This window comes from Cryptomeria japonica, chromosome 1, assembly GCF_030272615.1.
Source record: "Cryptomeria japonica chromosome 1, Sugi_1.0, whole genome shotgun sequence".
Taxonomy (NCBI): Eukaryota; Viridiplantae; Streptophyta; class Pinopsida; order Cupressales; family Cupressaceae; genus Cryptomeria; species Cryptomeria japonica.
Window position 1 is genome coordinate 474,145,293 of NC_081405.1, and position 21,197 is coordinate 474,166,489.

Consider the following 21,197-nt stretch of genomic DNA (forward strand, 5'->3'; position numbering starts at 1 on the left):
AAGTAGTCTTAGGCAGAAGTTTAGTAAAGATATTTGTAAGTTGCTCCTTGGTAGAAACGTGCTCCAATATCACATCTTTACTCTGCACTTTTTCCCTCAAGAAATGATACTTCAATTCAATATGCTTGGTTCGTGAGTGCAAAATATGGTTATTGGAAATATTTATGGCACTGGTATTGTCACATAAGATCTTTACAGGTTCTGTAAACTTCATCTTGAAACCTTGCAGAATGTGCCTCATCTAGATAGCATGGGTACAATTGATATAAGCTAGAACATACTCAGCTTTAGCAGTAGACTGTGATATACAACTCCGCTTCTTGCTACTCCATGAAACAAGTCTTCTTCCAAGAAAGATTGCTCCACCAGTTGTGCTTTTCCTATCATCAACATTACCTGCCCAGTCTGCATCTGTATACACCTTCAAGTCAAAGTTACATGCATATGGATACCATAATCCATAGTCAATAGTACCTTTCAAATATCTGAATATCCTCTTGGTTGCTATAAAATGTGTTTCCTTTGGATTCTTTTGAAATCTAGCAACTAGACCAACTCCATGAGCTATATTTGGTCTGTTGTGAATAACATAGTGCAATTTCCCAATCATTGACCTATACTCCTTTTCATCAAAAGATGTGGCTTCATCTTTATTAGACAATTTACATCCTATAACCATTGGTGTCCCAACTGGTTTATAGTCACTCATACCAAATGTCTTTCATACCTCTTTCACATACTTAGACTATGTGATGAAAATACCACTCTTCATTTTTTGTATTTGCAAGCCTATGAAATTTTATATCTCTCCCTAGAGACATTTCAAACTCACTTTTCATTTCATTTGCAAATTCATTTCTCATTTCATCATTTCCTCCAAATATAATATCATCTACAAACACTTCATTAACTAGTATCTTATCTCCTTCGGATTTGAGATATATGTTGCTATCTTCATTGGTTCTTTGAAAACCTATCTTCATTAGGTGTGAATGAATTCTTTCATACTATAGCGCCTTATGCAATTTTCTTACCATGTCTTTTTCATCAGTCAAAGCATAACCATCTAGTTCCTTAATGTATACTTCTTCTTCCAGTATTCCATTCAAAAATGTTGACTTCACATCCATCTGATATAGTTTGAATCCCTTATGTGTTGCCAATGCAAGTAAAGTCCCAACAACTTTCAGTCTAGCAACCGGTGCAAAATTGTCACCATAATCTTCTCCTTCTTTTTGTCCATAAACTTTGCAAACCAATCTAGCTTTGTTTTAGACTATTACACCATCTTCATTCAGCTTGTTCCTGAATACCCACTTAGTACCTATCACATTTTTATTTACTGGTCTAGGTAGTAGGGTCCATGTATTGTTCTTCTCAATTTGATCAAGCTCCTCCTCCATAGATTTAATCTAATGATCATCTCCAAATGCTTCCTTAGCAGTTCTAGGCTCAATAGTGGAGATCATGCAATAATTCTCTCTAATTCTTCTTCTGGTTAATACTCCAACATCCTTATCTCCAATAATCTGGTCAAGATTGTGATTGAGTCTCACAAACCTCAGAATAATATGATCATTATCTTCAGGTTCTTCTTCTTTATTATCATCATCTTCTTCTAAATCTACCTATTCTGGTTGAATTGGTACAACAACATTCTCTTTACTAGTTTCAGGTTTCACCGGTTCTGGTTCCAAAAATAAAATGCAAGGATCTTCATCCTTTTTCTCCACACTGGTTTCCCCTGATACTTCAAGATACTTGTCCACTCAAACATCAATACTCTCAATGATTCTCTATGTCTAGTTGTTATAATATTTGCAGGCCTTTCTCTTGGTGGAGTAACCAAGAAATATACCTTCATCACTCTTAGCCTCAAACTTACTAACATAGTCACCTCTCTTAATAAAATATTTTCTACCAAATATCTTAAAATAACTTCCATTAGGTGATCTACCATACCATTATTCATAAGGAGTCTTACCCTTACCTCTTTTTACCAAAATCTGGTTCATAGTGTAGACAACTATGCTGACAGCTTCTCTTTAGAAATTTTTCGCTACACCTCCTTGTATCAACATCATTCTAACAGCTTCAACAACTGACTGGTTGTTCCTCTCTACAATACCATTCTATTGTGGTGTCCTCAGTGCATAAATTTGTCATTTGATACCATTTTCTTCACAATATCTAGTGAATTCCACCAAAGTAAATTCACCACCTTGATCAGTTCTCATACACTTTATCTTCTTACCACTCTCTTTTTCAGCTAAGGCCCTGAATGCCTTGAATTTACTAAATGCTTCTATTTTATCCTTCAAGAATGTGACCCACATCATTCTTGAGCAATCATCAGTGAAGATCATAAAATATCTATCACCTTGAATAATTTTAGTGCTTATTGGTCCACAAAGATTTGTATGAACCAAATCTAACAGATGTTTCACTGAAAAGGATTTTCTCTTAAAAGTTGAGGATGTCATCTTTCCCAACTGACATTCCTTACATAGAGCATTAACAGGTTTGTCCAACTAAGGCAAACCTCTCACTATCTTGGACTTGATGAATACTAAGAGGGGGGGTGAATTAGTATACCAAAAATTACTGAAATCAAACTCTTAAATAGTTTAACAGATAACCGGTAAAATAAGTTCACTAATAAATTGGTTAAGATAAATGCAAACCAAATAGAAAACAAATCATTCACCCACAAGAGCACAATCACCATAACACAAGATATTTGATGTGGAAACCCAAATGGGAAAAACCACGGTGAGTAGAAACTCACAAGTAACTATCTACAGAATAGAAACCAGACCAGTTAAGGTCAGATCGATTAAGGTCATACAATGTTCTTCACCATAACAGATCCTATTAGGAATCTAGATCTCTCTTAAGAGATAAGTCCTATTAAATACTACCTTGTTAGAGGATTTCAAATCCATAGTTGTGAATCACCTTGTTAGAGGATTTACAAAGGCTTTGTTGGGCCTACCTGGTTAAGGGTTTTAGACTTGTCGAAGATGTGAGTAATCAACAAGTGAGTGATCTAGCAAATAGAACAGTCTGCTTAATTAGATCCTTGATAGCTCATTTTTAATGCATTTCAGCATTACTTCAATCTTCAATAACTCCACACTCAGACTCTTTACATAGACCTAATCTTCTCTTCAATGATCGCACATAACCTTTTCTATCACACACCTCTCATACATCATACATGCAAACCCTAGACATGATGTCCTTATAAAGAAATCTGATTTCATGTTGGTCCAATAGGATTAGACTACAAGTTCCTAGGTTCAGTGCATCTAGACACATTTGGAAACACGACACAAAATCACCGCTTAAGTGTCGGTGGATGATAACTCATCACACATTACATAAATACTGGTTGGTAACTCATCACAGAGTAATACCAGTTAATACAATATACCGATTACTAGTTTGTCAATAATGAAGACTGGTAGATCAAAGTGTTCCACTCAAAAGTTAACTACCACTTGGGTCCTTTGTACCGCTTGTGATCCTCGAACCGCTTGAGGTCTCCATACCGCTTGAGTTCTTCAGTCAATATGTGACCGGTAAACATCTTCTGCAAAATACCGATAGTGTAAAGACTATACATACAATAATACACAATACCGGTTGGAACAATTACCAATTGAGCATAAATCATACATAAAGAAAGTGTGTGCCCATCAATGACAATAAAAAAATCATCAAAATGCCAACAGGACTTACTCACTTTAACAATGTTATCAAAATTTATATGACAAAATTTCCTATGCCAAAGGCAACTATCATCTACTTTAGCAATTAAATAGTTGTTGACTTTAGGATTCAAGTGAAACAGGTTACCTTTAGTCTCTTTTCCAATTGCAATCAGTTCACCTTTTCTCCCATAGATTTTGCAAAAACCATTCTTAAACTCCAATGGATATCCTCTGTTACTGAGTTGAGCAACACTCAAAAGATTGTGCATTAGTCCTTCAACCCAGTAGACATCATTTGCATTTCTCTCCCATTAAGAGAAATAGTTACCTTACCTTTTACCATGCAGGGTGAGTCATTACCAAATCTCACAACTCTGCCATCAAATTCCTTCAAAGAAAGAAATTTGCTCCGATCACTGGTCATGTGATGTTAACAACCACTATCAATGATCCAATCATCAAAATTATCAATGCAAGAAACTAATGCCTTCTGATTAGATGTATCCTCTTTAATGGCTACAAAAACAATATCTTCATTAGCATCACCCTCAGATTCCTCATCACTGATACCACCATCAATTTCAATAAGACAATCTCTTTTTCCTTTTCCCTTGTACTTTTTGAACTTCTCTCGTTTGAGCTCATTATCACCATTAGGAAAATTGCAATGTGTCCAATATTGTTGCATACAAAACATTTCAAAGGTAATTTATCTCTATATTTTCTAGTACCTCTGGGCAACCGCTTTGCCAACAATGCTTCAAGCTCAACCAAACTATCTTCATCATCTTCTCTATTGGATATAGATTCATAATTGTGACTCAAATCTCTACTTTTCCTCATAGATGGGTTAGAAACTGAAGCTTTAAATGCATATTCAAATTTCTGAATACTACCTGTTTCTATGCCTGAATTTCATGAATGTATTAAGTTAATTAGCAAATAAGAATGAATCACCAATTCTCAACTAATTAACAAACATCAAACATAATCAATGAAAATCAATAATAGAGAAATGCATTCAAATAGAAACTCCCTCATTCTGCATCTTTTCTTCCATTGTGCTTCTCCAATTTCCATGGTTGGTGGCTCTCAGGTATTGCACCAATTTCCTGCATACAAATACTTTGAAGACTTTGATATTGTGATTCTAAAAAAGCTAGATTGAAATGATGAAAAGAGGTTGAATTTATAGATTTTCAACACAAAGGAGGTGAGAAATAGAACTCAAGTGTTGATTGATAGACAACTGAAATTGATTGATCAGTGAACTCAATTGATTGATTTGTTAACTGAATTGATTGAGGAGTGAACTGAACAGATTGAAGAGTGAATTGAATAGATGGATTAGTCAACTCACTTGATTGACTAGTGAACTGAATTGATTTTGAGTTAAAAAGGATGATTGATGAGTTATCTGAGTACTGATTTGATCAATCAACTATGATTTTAGCATGTGTTGTAGGAATTTGAAATTGAATTTGATTTTTATTTTCAATTTGGATTTGAATTTGGTCATCTGAATGCTGAAATGCACATGAAATTAATTGAAATTCACATTTGGGGAAAATGTGAATTTGGAAATATGAAATTAGATAAAATGATATGAAATTCGAATTTGGGGAAATATGAAATGAAATTAGATAGAATTAATTGGAATTATAATTTGGGAAATTGGAGGAATAAGTAATTAATTAGTTTAAACAATTTAAATAATATTCCTTAAACTTAGGAAATAGAATTAATTAATTAATAAAAATTATTTAACTAAGGAAATACCACAATTAACTAAATAATTGATATTTAATTAATAATTGTGATATGGTTAACTGATTAAAATGATTTGAGAATAGAAATAGAAAAATTAGAAGTGTTGAAGGGCGATGATTAGAAGGAATAGTTAGTTTAATCAAATAATTAAAGAATTATTTATTTAAATAGATGAATAATTAGTGTAGAATTAATGAGACATTTTTAAGTGTCTACATTTTCCCCTCTTTGAGACAATGTCGAAATGACGTTGTTTCAAAGAAAATGAAAAAAAAAACTGCCCCAGTGATGCTAGGGTATAATGCCCCCTCAAGAGATTGTTTGTGCATTAAAGGCATGGATGATCTCTCTCTCGAAGAATGTTAGATGAGAGATGGAGGAAGGGTTAACTTGATGACAGGAATGAGTTTGATTAGAGAAATGAAACGACTGAAGTGATTTGTACAAAGAGTTTTTTAGTGGCGATTCTTCGCCAATTGGTGAATTTCATGTGAATTGTCTAGGGCAAAATCGTGGTCAAATCGCCTAGAATTTTAGGGTTAACGGTGCATTGTAGAATCTAGCTTTGGCATTGACCACACATCGTCGATGTGCATGCCCATAATATTCACCTGAAATCACCTTGACACAGGTATTAGATCACCTTCATTATTCACCAGCAATAGTAAAACGACCATGTACCCAGGACCTAATTCGCCAATGGTAAATTAAATGTTCATTGCATGCTTCGACCAAATTTGCCAATATCAATTAAAACATTATAAGCATTTGAGGACCCATTGGGCCATTTCACCCCGCTTAAATTAAATTTTCATTGCACACCCGCGCAATTTGTCAAAAATGCAATTAAATTAAATGTTTATTGGCAATTACGATGCCCGGGCCCCGCGCAATTTGCCAAAAATGCAATCATGGATTTCTATAAATACACTCTTTCTTACAATTTGTTCATGTCTGATTAGTAAATTGGGAGCTCTCGAGTCTCAATTCGCATTCCGTAAATTGAGTTGGAAAGTTGAAGTTAATTCACATTGTAGGGTGGAGGGCCAGAGTTACAATCCTGCAACACAGGCCCAGGCATTCCTGATTCTTGATTCAGAGAATTGAGAAGGCATAAAGGTGAGTAATCATTTCTTCATACTTGATAGTATTAGTTTTAACTTTTAATTCGTAGTGAGAGGTCAAGACTCAAGATGTCACAGTCAGACATGGGTGAGACTCCTCAGGGTGGTGAAGGGATTGAGATGTCACACAAGGGTGAGACTGAGACTCCTCAGGGTGGTGAAGGGATTGAGATGTCAGAAAAGGGTAAGACTCCTTAGGACGGTGAAACTGAAGGGATTGAGAGGGTATCAAAATGCCCAAAACTTAAACTTAAAGATACTACCATAAAGTCTTTCTTTGGAATTGGCAAAGTTTCTAGTCCATCAACTTTTGTAGTTGCAGAAGCCATTCACAGTAGCTCACCACCACCACAAGGTGGGATTGTCATTGAGTTAAATGCATCAAATGAAGATGGCAATATCGACATGACAAAAGATGTTGTAAGGGATACACACAATGAGGTAATTCACTCGGATGCAAATGCTAGTACTGAAGATGATGTTGGTAGGAAGAAAAGAAAAAGGAAAGTAAAACTAAGGTGAGAGTGGGAGATGAAAAGGAGTTTTAAGATTGATTGGGTAGCAAAGTACCCATTCATTGAACCGGTCCCAAACAATGAAGAACAACCAATAGAATGTAGGTGTAAGATTTTTAGCTGGAAAACAAAAAGAGAGAAGAAGATGCAGCTAAAGCTTGACACCATAGAAAAGCATATTGGTAAGGTTTATGAAAAACAGATCATAGACAGAAAGGAAACACGAGTAGTAAGATGGAAATCAAAGGAAGAATGTCTTCATGTTAAGTATGTCGCACAATATGAAGAGCATAACCACAAAATGATAGTGATTGGTAATAGTGGATTTGGAAATACAATCAAGGCTGGGCTTGAACATGCATTCAAAGATGCAAACCTAGCAAAGACTGTTCAGATGAGTGCTATTTTTCATATTATGTCGAGAGGGCGTCCTATGAAAGATTTCCCAGAATTTAGTAATTTATTATCTTTTTTGAATGTTCCTCACTATCCTATATCACACTGGTCAATAAATTCTGGATGGGAAATGGCAAACTGTCTCGCTGAGGTGGAAAAGCAAAATTTACAAGAGAGTGTAAAAGAGTCAAATTTCATTTCATTATCCATAGATGAAGTTACTGTGATAGATAACATTGCTTGGGTTTGTATGCATGTGTATACTATAAAAGAACATGTCCACCGAGCTCATCTACTCTATGTTCGTAAAATGAGGGGCAATTCAACAACAGAAAATTTATATTTGGAAGTTAAGAAAGCTTTGAATGAAATTGCTAGTATGGATGACTTGACAATTGCCAAGAAGTTGGTGTGTGTTGGAGCTGATGGAGCTGCAGTAATGCAAGGTCAAAGGACCGGTCTTTGCACAAGATTACAAACTAGTATTGCACCATACATGGTTAGCATTCACTGCATGGCCCATCAAATGAATTTAGCATATAGAATTGTAAGCAATTTCCCTACAGTGTAAAAAGTTGAAGATCTGGTCCATTAGATCCACTCATACTTCTGCTGAAGTCCTAAATGTTTTGCAGAATTTTAGATTTTTGCTGAGGGAGTAACATGAGGTAACAAGCTTCTTAGGGATGTTGAGACTAGATGGATCTCCTTGCATGGACCAGCGGAATGAGTTCTAACAGAATATCAATCCTTGATCGGTCTAATGTATGAGCAATGCCTCACAGTAGGCAAAGCTCCTGATCTCTTACATAAGTTAAGTGATATAGAGACTCTGTTAACTTTAGCTAGTCTTCTCCCCATGCTAGATTCAATGAACAAACTTGTTAAGAAAGCCCAAGATAGAACTACGTATATCAATGAGTATAGCACTCTACGTAAAATGACATGCTTGAGCCTGGATGGTCTATATTCAGATCTAACAGGGCGAAGCCCAAATTTTTTTAGGTGGCAGATAATTAGAGATTTGAATCATGCTGAAATTTTTTACATTTCAATACCAAAAATGAGCTATGTGTGTTTGTAAAAGGATTTCAAATACCAATGCACCAATCTAAGATAGGCAAGCGAGGCAGAGCACTACCAGTTAAAAAGGAAGATTTTGACAGGATTTTTAAATCTGTTAGTGATAATTTGAAGTCTATTGCATATAAACTTTCAACTGAGATTCATGAAAGATTCCCTCGAGAAGAAATACTTGAAGCCATGGGTTGTGGGTATCCTCAATTTTGGCATTCAATCGGAGATAATCCAAATGATGCAAAGATGTATCATTAAAAACTAGAGGAATTGATATTGACATTTTCAAAAGATGCATATTGCAATGGACAGCCAATAGAAGGAATTTTAAATTCAGATCATTTTAGAAAACAATGCAAACAGTTTGTATTGGTTATGAAATAGCAGTTGGTTAACTTGGAGAATCCATTTGAACCTGGATCAATCAAAAGGCTTTGGAAAAGGATAGATCAAAGTGAAGCATTGCGTATTGTAATACCAGAATACTTGAAACTTGTTGATTTATGTCAAACAATATATTGGGGTTAGTGAAAGATGAGAGAGTTTTTAGTGCATTAGGGCTTTTGAAATCAAAGATCAAAACAAATTAGACAAGAATTTGGAAACTTGCTTGAGGTTGTTTGTAACCCAGTATAATGTTAGAGATTTTCCATATGATAGGGCACTAGCAATCTGGAATTCCATGCATGAAAGACAAGGGGTGTGCAACACTTTAAAAGCTGGTGGTGTTACTGCTAGTGCTAGTGGTGAGACAAATGAATATGATGGATTTCAGACTCAAAGTCAGCATGAAGACGAAGAAATTTTTGAATACCCGACTCAGAATGAAGATGAACCTGTTAGTACTTGTCAGTTTTTGGATCTTGAGTCCATTTGGGATATAGAAGCCTCAGACAATCAGACTGAGTCACTGAAGTGAATTAGCAGTCAATTTATAGGTATTTATAATTATACTATAGTTCTTGAGTCATATTACAATTTCAATTTGCAAAATTGCAATACTATAGTTGTCATTGATGATTTTTGATATTGTATTCCTTCAATTTGTGAATCAGAAGTAGAATGGATACTTATTTCATATTTTAAATTGTGAATTTGAATTATTACTAAACAATTGAATTATTAGTAAATTGGTATTTGGTTCCACATTATGTTGAACATGAAATGCAACAATTTGTGTCACAAGATCCATAAAATTATTTATATTGCATAACCGTTACTGCTAGAACCTTTCTACTGTTCTACAGTAAATGCTTAAAAATTTAAAATGATGTTCATGGCGAATAGGGTTTTGTGTTTTTTTTTTGTCTTAGTTGGCTAGTAAACCAAAGTTGTCGTGCGTTGAAAATCTGAGTTGTCCTCTATTTATTTGTCCATGTCATCGTCAAGTGTGGTCAAACTAGTTGGTCAGACATGTTTAATGTTTCATCTCTAACTCGCAAATAAATTTCATGTTTAACAATTTAAGTGGCGAGTTAGCGAGTGTTGGACCTGTTGGTTTGGGTTTAAATCGCGAGGTCTCTTGTTTTTTGAGTGTTAGCATTTTATGTTAGTGAGGTGGAGATTGTTAATGAAATCACTTTGGTCATGAGTTTGCGACTGGGTGTGATTTTATGTTGTCACATGGTTGTGAGGTTTTCATGGTTAAGTCATTTTAATTTGCGATCATACGATGTAGTTTGTATCGCAGCTTAGTTGGTTTCATCGCTTGCTCGTAGGTTTTGAAGTTGTTTAACATTTTAAGTTGTGATCTAGTGATAGGTAAGTTTTGCTCTGATTTTGTGGTCATCGCATGCTCGCCGGTTTGTAAGTCTTAAGTCAAAAAGTGTTGCGAGCATGCGATGGCAGTTAAGTGCCTTGTTGTCGCGGGATCGCAAGGGTTTAAGTCAAGTTTCAAGTTGCGAGCTTGCGATGAAATAAGTTATTTTGTTAGATTTGCAGTGGTCGCCAGCTCGCAGGTAAAGAAGGAATATTACAAATAATGTTGTGAGGTTGCGACTGAAGGGCTTGGTGAAGATCAACGGCTATCGCTCACTCATGAGATTCTTTGAGGATTCGTAAAAGGGGTTGCGGGCTTGTGATTAAGAGGATTTGGTAGCATTGTCGCTAACTCACTGGTTCCTTTCCTAATTGTTATAACCAATTGAGAGTGTGTGATTAAAGATGGATATTGACACGTGGACTTGTTTGTCGAGTTCTGTAAAAGTTTTGAATGGAAATCGCAATCAAATGCCACAGTAGCTAGTTCATGCAAGTGTGGCAATTAATGAGACTTGACAGAAGTGACAACTTGCATGATCTAGCTGAGATTTTGACATTTGTACAATTGCATTAATGATGGCGCCCATTCCCAAATACCATTTTATGTTACAAGGTTGCAACTGGATGTGATTTTATGTTATCGCAAGGTCGTGAGGTGTTCATGGTTAGGTCATTTTAATTTGCAATCATGCGATGGGGTTAAGTCGCTTGCTCGTAGGTTTTGAAGTTGTTTAGTTTGGGTCTGATTTTGTGGTCGTCGCATGCTCGCAGGTTTGTAAGTCTTAAGTCAAAAAGTGTTGTGAGCATGCGATGGTAGTTAAGTGTCTTCTTATCGTGGGATCGCAAGAGTTTAAGTCAAGTTAAGTTTCTAGTTACAAGCTTGTGATGAAATAAGTTATTTTGTTAGATCAATGGCTATCACTCACTCGCGAGATTCTTTGAAGATTCGTAAAAGAGATTGCGAGCTTGCGATTAAGAGGATTTGGCAGCATTGTCACTAACACATGGACTTGTTTGTCGGGTTCTATAAAAGTCTTGAATGCCAATCACCAATCAAATATAAGGGCATGAATTCAAATTTCACTCGAGCACTTCAATTTGAAGTTTGAAATAATGCCACAAACTGTAACTACTAGCTAGTTCATGCAAGTGTGGCAATTAATAAGACTTGAGAGTTGAGACTTGAGAGAAGTGACGACACCTAAATAGTAAACACCATAAATTGCATGATCGATCTGAGGTTTTGTATAATTGCATTAATGCATTCTATCTTTGAGGCAATCCAGTGAATTGAGCTTTGCAACAACGTTGGAGAATTCAAAGCGTTGGGTGTGAGAACTCAAAAAATTTCAGAAAATTGGTTAAGTTTTTCTCCTGTAGCTAAAATGAGCCAGGTGACGAGTGCTACTAGAGGTTCCAAGCCCAAGCCCAAGGCCACGACAAGTGGAGCAGGAGAACCTAGAGGTTCCAAGGCCAGTGCCACTGAGGAAATGATGGTTAAGAAATACAAAGAGGAATTTGTATATTTGATGCCAGGGACTTCCGTTGCTTTGAATACAAATCATTTGGCATGGAGAGATTTATTTAGCCAATGTAGAAACCTACCATGCCTAATATGACTAGTTATGCTCTGTTTAAGTATTTTTGGAATAATAGGGTTAAGGGTGTCCCGATGTCAAACCCTTGGGATTTAAATATGGCAAAGTTAATTGTGTTAGATGTGTATGTTGATGTGGATTTGATCAAAGAGTTGGCCAAATGCTATTGCCCAGTATCTAGGGTAATCAGAAGAAAGAACCATTCTGCCCTAGTTTCAATTAACAGAGCTAGCTTTGTTGAAGATTTCCAGATTACTGGTTTTGCATGTATAGATATAGATTTGGAGTGGATTGCGGAGGATTATGACAAATACAAAGGTGTTATCAAGAAGCAATGCAATCCCCAGATACATGCCTAGGGTAGATAGGAAGCCAGTTATAATTTCAAAGAGTATCAAACCACCATTTGACATCACAGATTTCCACGATTATATGCATTGTACAATCTATGGATTATGCAGAGTGTTGGGTTTTGATGGAGATTCAATAGTGTCAGCTGAATTACTGATGATGGCCATGGACATTCAACACCCAGATGTTAACAAAGATTATGATTATGTGGTCTATGTGGTTGAACACATTCATAATGCTCTACTTGAAATTTAGAGTGGTGCACCCAGCCCTACATTTAATCATTATTCATTGCTGATGCATTTAATCTTGTTCTATAATGTTGAGTTCTTGGATAAAGAATTGGAGCTTTTCAAAGAAGAACTCAGTGTCTTAATGCCAATACAAAGGTGGACCAAGGTTTGGGACAGTAGTTCTCCCCATTCTTCTTTCCTTTTCTTTGAAAATTGGATTGTTTCACCAATTATGGAAATGCTAGGAATAATTAGGGAATGAAATTCAATTGATGTTAGGAGAGTTTTGAGCCCTTACCAGTTTGTTCCAAACTAGTCTATTTCACATAACTCAGGGGACTTTTATTTTTTTGATAACTTTTCTGTGATCAAAGTCTATGGGTGTCCTCAGCCTCCCCATATTTTACCAAAGTTTGTTCCAATTAGGATTGCTTTTATGGAGTTTATCTGGCAATTGACCCTAGTTGAAAAAGAATACCTTGATAAACACAGGAAGGGTTCTTTTCTTCCTAGGCTTTGGGTTGTGTCTGATTTTACCATTGGTAGGAGTTGCTTTGATGAAGTAAACAATTTCCTTAAATAGTATAGGTTGGTTAAAGTTGTGTCTAGATTCTGTGATCCAGAACAATTTATTAAAATTGCAATGCCAAAAATGACACCTTGGGCCAAAATAAAGGACCATGAACCATTGGATGATGAAGATGTGGTTAGAAATTTGCTGAGAAAAGATGAAGTACAAGAAAGGAGAAGAAAATGGAAAAATTTGATGAGAGTTGAAGCAGAATTCAAGGTTGCTGACCCTAGTTTCTTAGGTTTTTGCCCTGATAGCCCATACCTAGAGAGGATTAACAAAATGTTGAGTTTATATGAAACTCTGATGGAACAAATGCCTCCAATTCCAGATTCCAAAGTGGCTGCTCAGTAGCAAGACCCCCAAGATGTACATTCTTCACATGGCAAGAGGCCACTTAGTGTGTCTTCTCATGCTAATGATGTAGAGAGTGGGGATGAAGTTCAATCTACCCCAGTTGCAAAGAAACAAAAAATCAGTGAGGTCGATAAAATTGTGAGGAGAGACCCTGCTAGAGCAATTGTTATAGAACAAGGACAATACTTTCATCAAATAAGGACACATCTCAGAGAAGCAGGGCAAAATGAAGAACAGGGAGAAACAAATGAAGCCTTTGCTCAAGGCTTTGATGAGAATGTGATGTTGTCAAATGAATTAATGAAAGATGATGACTTTATTAAGTCAAATGAATTTAAAAGTTTTTTGTCAAGATTGAAACAAAAACAATTAAGACAAAATCTGATCATAGAGGAAGCAAATGAAGAAAAGAAACAAGAGAGCATCGAGGCACTGGAGCAATATGATCCTAACAGGGAGCAAATATATGTGGAACAGGCAAGACAATTGATTAAGAGTAATGGTATGATTATGATGCCTGACTGGGATATCTAGTCTACTTTTATTATTGATTAGATTAGGAAGCAAGAGGACCCAATGTTCTAAACTAAATTTGAAATTGGAGATGTAATAAGAGGATTAGGATTTAATCCTAAGTCGAAGATACTTGATGCTTGGTCTTTGGCCCCTTCCACTCAAAAGCCCCACCTTCTAAATATCCAAGTAGAAAAGAAAGCTAACAGAATGATCTGGAACTTGCAAAACACACTAACACAGAGATTGCCTCTTTTTTGACTCAAGTTTCTTTCATGAATTTATCAAAAACAAAGGATTTGTCAAGAAGATACACAGAAACATATACCCAATTGATTACATTGAATAAAAAATATGAAGAGACACTGATGAAGAAGGGCGCTCTGGAGGAAGAGTTAGTGGATTTGAAAGAAAAATTGCAAATGAGCCCCCTCCAATACAGATTACAGAACAAGTACAAGAAATGCCAGCTGATGTGACAGCAAAAATGGAGGAATACACAGGGAAAATTGAAAAGCTTGAAAAGGAACAAAATGTCAAGGCTATCTCTGTTGTGTCAGGAATTCTGAAACACATGATTAATGTATTGAAAGTAAAATTGATGGTAGTGCATGATTTGCACATTTCTTTGACAAAGGCAAGTAAAACATCCTTAGAGGCTGTCGCTTTTCTTGGACCTTTGTTCAATGTTTGGTCAGCAAGAAGCAGATTAATCGATAAGCTAGATACTGCAATGATGTATAGTGATGAGTTCCCTCCCAAGATCAATGACACCAAAGACATGGTGGAGGTAATGAATGCAGCTTATGCATTTTTCACAGGGAAGGATGTGCTTATAAATGAAAAATTGCAGAAATTTGGGGAAGGTTATAGTAAATTGGTGCCTTCAATTTATGGTAGTAATGGACAGTTGAAATCAATTTCTGATTGGACTAGTGAATTTGATCTGATTCTGGAGCAAGAAGAAATAATCAAGCATGTAAATGAACAGGTTGATGCTGATTTCCTTAACGGTCTACTTGATTCACTATTCAAGGTTGAGGTTGACCATGCAAAATTTATTGTTGAGTCCAAGGCAATTACAAATGCTAGATGGATAGATTCAGTTGCAAAGTTGGAAGAGGTAAACGCATTCAGTTGGCCAATAGACAAAGAGGTGGACAGGTGGCAAGCCATGCTATAGCCAAAGAAGAAATCTTAGGTTGAGGTTGCTACCCAAGATTACTCACAGTAATCTTTTTATTTTCGATCGGTAGAGAGGGATGGCTAGTTGGCCACTTTTATTCATGTTGAACTTGAAAACTCTTACATAGTTATAAATTTATAATAGCTCAGTTGTTCAAGAATTTGATAAGTGCATAGTTGAAAACTTGAATCGCATTGTGAATTTACTTTCTAATATCATTATGAATATAATATCAATATCATTTGCAGTTTGAGATCTTCACATAATTGTCTTTGTGTTGAATTTATGTTTTCACTGTGAATTGAATGGTCAAGGGTTTTTCAATTTACATATGAATCTGGGTTGTGTATGTAATGGCATTATTCATTTTTGAAGTTTATTATCAGGTTGTCTTGAATTGTAAGTTTAAAGTGACTCTAGAGTCTATGCCCTAGGATAAGGTACCAATATGTTGTCTTGATGTTTTACTAATTATGTTGTATAGTGTATTCCTATCTATTGTGGTGTTTAATAGTAATACTTTCATTCTTAATACTCTTGAGTCTTATGATTTTATATGCTATGGATGTTTATGTAATATATGTTGTATAATGTAATATATGTCGTATTCCTATCTATTGTGGTGTTTAATAGTTTTACTAATTATGTTGTATAATGTATTCCTATCTGTTGTGGTGTTTAATAGTAATACTTTCATTCTTAATACTCTTGAGTCTTATGATTTTATATGCTATGGATGTTTATGTAATATATATGGAGGTGTTCTATGACTGTCTATAATTCGCCCACCAATTACAATGAGGTGAATCCTTAATATGTATTATGATTCTAGACTAACAGAAAATTTAAATGAAAAATTACATACACCATAACAATGCAACAAATGAAAAAAGTTAAATCTCATGATTCTGATCATTTGAAAGAGATACAATCATACACAATAAATTTAATAATTTATATATAACTCCTTCAAGAACTTACACAAAGCTTGACACTAAATGCTTTTCATTTTCTATATAAATGACTATATAGTATACAACTTGCTCCCTTCACCTAGAGTCTAGAATGAAGAATCAGTACTAGAACTAGAAAAGGAACCCCAATGACTATACAACTTGTAAAACTTCTTGAGCCATGCCATTATCACCCTGATGCCTTCAGATGGAATGTGAGATGTTACGTTCTATCAAATAGATCATTTCCAAATAGAGGAGAAGCCTTCATGCCCAAGAACAGAGAAAATGGAAAGATGAGCTCGAGCCTTCATGCCCACGATCAAGGAAAGTGGAAAGAGGAGCTTTAGGGTAAATGTAATATGTTGGGGAGGGGTTGCAGCTTCCATGTCATCACAAAGATGATTGGCTGCCACTCCCACCCAAACAAATCCTTCTTTCATTCATTTGCGAGCTCCTTCTTCAAACCCCCTGCCATCCTGTGGCAAAGTAGAAGCAGAGGATATGCCATGCATGGCCTTTCTTGATAAGAAAAGGGTTTCACACCCCCTCTAGTAATCCTTCTCATTTTCACAACCCCTTTGACAATAAACAAACTCACATAGCAGAAAACAAAAAAACACCCATCCGGTATCACAGAGCACACAACAAGTGCAACTCCATGCACGATCTTGCTCAAACATCATCTTCCTTTTTGAGGAAAAAAACCACTCTCAGAAAAGGAAAAAGGTTTATTTTCTCTTCTACCAATTAAGTCACCACTCAATTGTAGTTATAACATTTTCACACTTCATTTGGTGATCCTCATTTTGCATTCACATGAAAAATTATCATTTTGGTGGTTTCCAACATGACTGTAGACTCTAGAAGTCATCATCATGCCTATCAAATCCTTAATCCACTATATCCTGCTAAGGTTCATCTATTGTGAACGATTTTGTTCTAATTTTATTCCTCCTTGATTGGACAAATTCTACTTCAAAATCCCTAACAACAAGCAACCTGAGCTCTTATTTCTCAGAGAAATCCATGATCTCCCATCTCTAACTCAGAAGCTATCAAATCCTTTTATGCCTCTGAAATTGTCATCCTCGCTTGTCTAATCAACCTCGACTCAAGAGAAACCTTAAAACTAGTCCCTCGGGAACGAGTCAGCATCCAAGCCTTATGGTTATCGCTAGCTCATGAGGTAAAATGTCTGAAGACATGATCAAGCCATGAGCTAGCGACCAGATAGTTTGTGGTTAAGTTTTATGGTTATCACTAGCTCGCGAGGTAAAATGTCTGAAGACGTGATCAAGTCGCTAGCTGGAAACAAGTTGGTTTGGGTTTACATCGCGAGGTCTTAGGCTTTTTGGGTGTTAGTGTTTTATGTTATCGAGCTTAGCAAATAAAACAATATAGATTGTTAGTGAAATTGCTTTGGTCACGAGGTCTCGAGTTGGTCTGATGTCATACATTATAGCCGCAAGAGTTAGCGAGTAACTCATTTCATACAGTTGTCGCTATCTCTCATGTTTGTTTAATGTTAGCATTTTTAGGTCACGAGCTAGTGACTAGACAGTTTGTGGTTAGGTTTAATGGTTATCGCTAGCTCGCGAAGTTAAATGTCTGAAGACTTGATCAAGCTGCGAGCTTGCAAGTGAATTGCTAGCGGTTAAGAGATAAACAATTTTATGTTGGCGAGTATGCGACAAGTGTTAAAGTTACCACTATCTCCAAGTTGTTGTGGTGACGAGGACTTAACATTTTGTGGTCAAGAATTGGCGAGTGGCAGTTTAGTTTCCCTCAGTTGTTAGATCTCGAGGTTACGAAGGCTTAGCATTTTCAGCTTGCGAGTTGGAGATAGAGAGAGTCGTAAGGGCTTGTCACTAGGTCGTAAGATGCCCTAATGAGCAATCTTCTAGGCAGAGAGATGACGACTGTGTGCCACGTGTTTTAATGACTTAAAGTTAATATCTTGAAATCGCCAATATTTTTATTTTTATGGTTTGAAAATAGCTTGAAATCGCCAATATTTTTTTTAATGGTTTGAAAATAGGTTGAAATTGCCAATGCAAATATTTTTTTGGTTTTAAAAACATTACAATTCGCCCATGTAAATATTTTTGGGGTTTTAAAAACATTACAATTCGCCAATGGAGATTACTTTTTTCTCCACAAACCACAAAAATTCACCCGTAAAATTTAAATTTTCCTCGAGAATTATACAACTTTTGCCAAGTTTTTACAACTTGTCCAAGGGGGGGGTTTCTTAAAGTTTTCCCTGGATTTGTATATTGATTGATTTGATAGGATTGGATTGATAAAGATAAAGTCTAGTTTCATGAAGGACACATCCTGTATAAGACAAAAAATGATCAAAATGTCTGGTTTCAGGAAGGATACAACCTGTATAAGACAAAGATAGATGATCATGTCTGGTTTCAGGAAGGATACATCCTGTATAAGACAAATGATAGGTCAAAAATTGGATGAATGATAAAATATGATGAAGGTGAGGAATAATTGATTGATAGATAGAATAGTTGATATGAGAGAATGATAGAATTATAGATGAAAACATTGAAATTAAGTGATGAGAGAGATCATGTTAGATGAAAGCATGATCAAGTAGAAAAATTCTTGATGAAAGAATGATATGAAGAGATAATCAACATGATGAGATTAAAAAAATGAAATGATATGATTAATGATGAATAGTCTTTTTCTCTTTATTCATAGTGCAATACATTTTCATCATTGAACCTTATTATGTAACAATGAAGCTTTTTACACTAGGGTATAAGGAACCAAGATGCATAGATATCTCATTGCAAAGAAACAAACACATAGCAGACAAGGAATGAACCCTCCATTCTAGGAATTATGCTAGGGGTTGAGGTATGTGTGGCATTCACAAGCTGAATGCTCCTATCATAGACACCCACTAGAGAAATCGCCCTAGAACTTCATTGGTTCAAACCACAAACAACAAACAAAGAAAAGGATCATGCCCATCATGGCTCCTCTAGTCACTTTTGGACATCCTTGAGTAGCTAAAAGCGATGATATTCACCAATTTGATAAAAAGAGTCAAGCAAAATAGACAAAACTTAGCAGTTAGACTGATTGTGCCTTTGCTTTGATATGTTTGGTGTGATTTTGATAATGTCTAGTTTCAGAAGTTTTGGACCCCATATAAGACTCATCTGTCTGGTTTCGAGTGTACCGATTTTGTTAAAGACAAGATATTGATCACATTGATAGTTTGATAAATAGATAGATTAGATAGTTGATCGGTGTGATTGCAGATGTTTTGAAAAGATAGTTGTATCTTTTGTTTAGCTTTGTGTGAAGTGTTTGCTAGATAGCTGCTAGGATATTTGATTCTTGCGAGACATGTTTATTGCAAGTTTTTGATGGTTTTGGATTTTTAGTTTGTTTTTTATTGCTTTTTTTTATATTTGATGTTTTTTGGATTTTGTGGACTTTTTATGTATGTTTAGGATTTTTTCAGAATCATTTTTCAAGTGTTTTTGATTGATTTTTTCATGATCATTTTCCAAATGTTTTTGATTGATTTTTTCAGGACTTTTTATGAATTTCTTCAGTTATGCCCCCAAGTATGCAGATGTATGATGATAACATGATGATCAATAATGTGGTGGAGACAATGAATTTTTTATATGAGTTATGCTAATACAGGATGCATGAAAAAAATGCAGTTCCTATTCAAACAAGGATGAGTGTGTGCGTCTTTCATTTTGAATGCACTGATTGGATTAAAGGTGCCAAATGTTTTAGAGATAGGAGTTCATTCCATTCTCAAAAGACTTAGGCCATCCAACCTAACACACTATGTAACCAATATTTATGAATGGAGGCACGAAAAACTTCTCTATTAATTCTTGAAACTTTGATCTTCCTTTGCCCATGTGTGTGCAATTGAGTTTATTTTGACTCTTATAACCATTAAAGACCCTTGGAATCCTATGTGGCTAGCTATGTGAGTTATTCTGACTTCAAAATAAATCGAGATAGAGCCTCATTGTCAGCAAGCTTTTAGGGCTCCGACGACGTTATGCACTATAATCTCTCAAACATTTCTCCATTTCTAGCAGGCATCCATAGTCCCGAAGGAGTTACTTGCATGTTCCCATATTCAAGCTCTTTGTTGCACTTGTATGCATGATATTTTAGTAATATATCATTTTTTATTTTTTTTTGTTTGTTTTGTCTTGAGATTGACATAACACTTTTTTCTTTTATTTTATTGCCTTGACTTGTAAGTAATGAAACCTACTTGGGTATGACAATTACAACAACATTGAAGCATTATATTGGATTTTTCACTAGCCACATGACCAACTAGGTATCTGTAATGACTTAGAGCTTTTGATTAATGTGTCAGATATAGGAATTGATAGATTTTGGGTAACAAGACTTGATAGTGAAACTTCTACCCAACTGAGGATAAAAATTAATCACAAGGTGACATTAAAGATGAATGACTAAAGGCCTCTTAAGAACTTCTTGAACAAGTATCTAGGAAATGAGACAACCTTCATTCCTTTCACTGTAGACAAATGAATGACTCAAACAATCATCATGTTAACATATGCAACTATATGAGAAAGAAATAATGATATGTATCTATATGTTGTGCAATGGTCATATGCAAGCAACTATGATGTACTCTAAAATGAAGATATGCAATGCAGAAATATGCAAATGCAATACTGAAAATTGAAATGAACCCACCCTTAGATGTAATATCTTTTTAGGTGCATGTTGTTATTGAGTTGGAATGAACTTTGTGTAGATAATTTATTGGTCTTTATTTGAAGAGATGGATGAACTTGTCTTTTTCAATATGATATTTAGTTGGGAGTCTTTCATGTATAGTTTATAATATAGCCCCCTTATTTTCAAACCAATTCAGTTGTGGTAGACCTTCTTGCCCCCAATATTTCAAGTGTGGGTGTATGAGGCAAATAGATTTTGGTTTTGAAGTTATGATATGAGTGGGTGTTATGCCTATTTTTATTGATGCACTTGAAGAGTATGATGAAACAATTTGGGTGTTAATTTCAT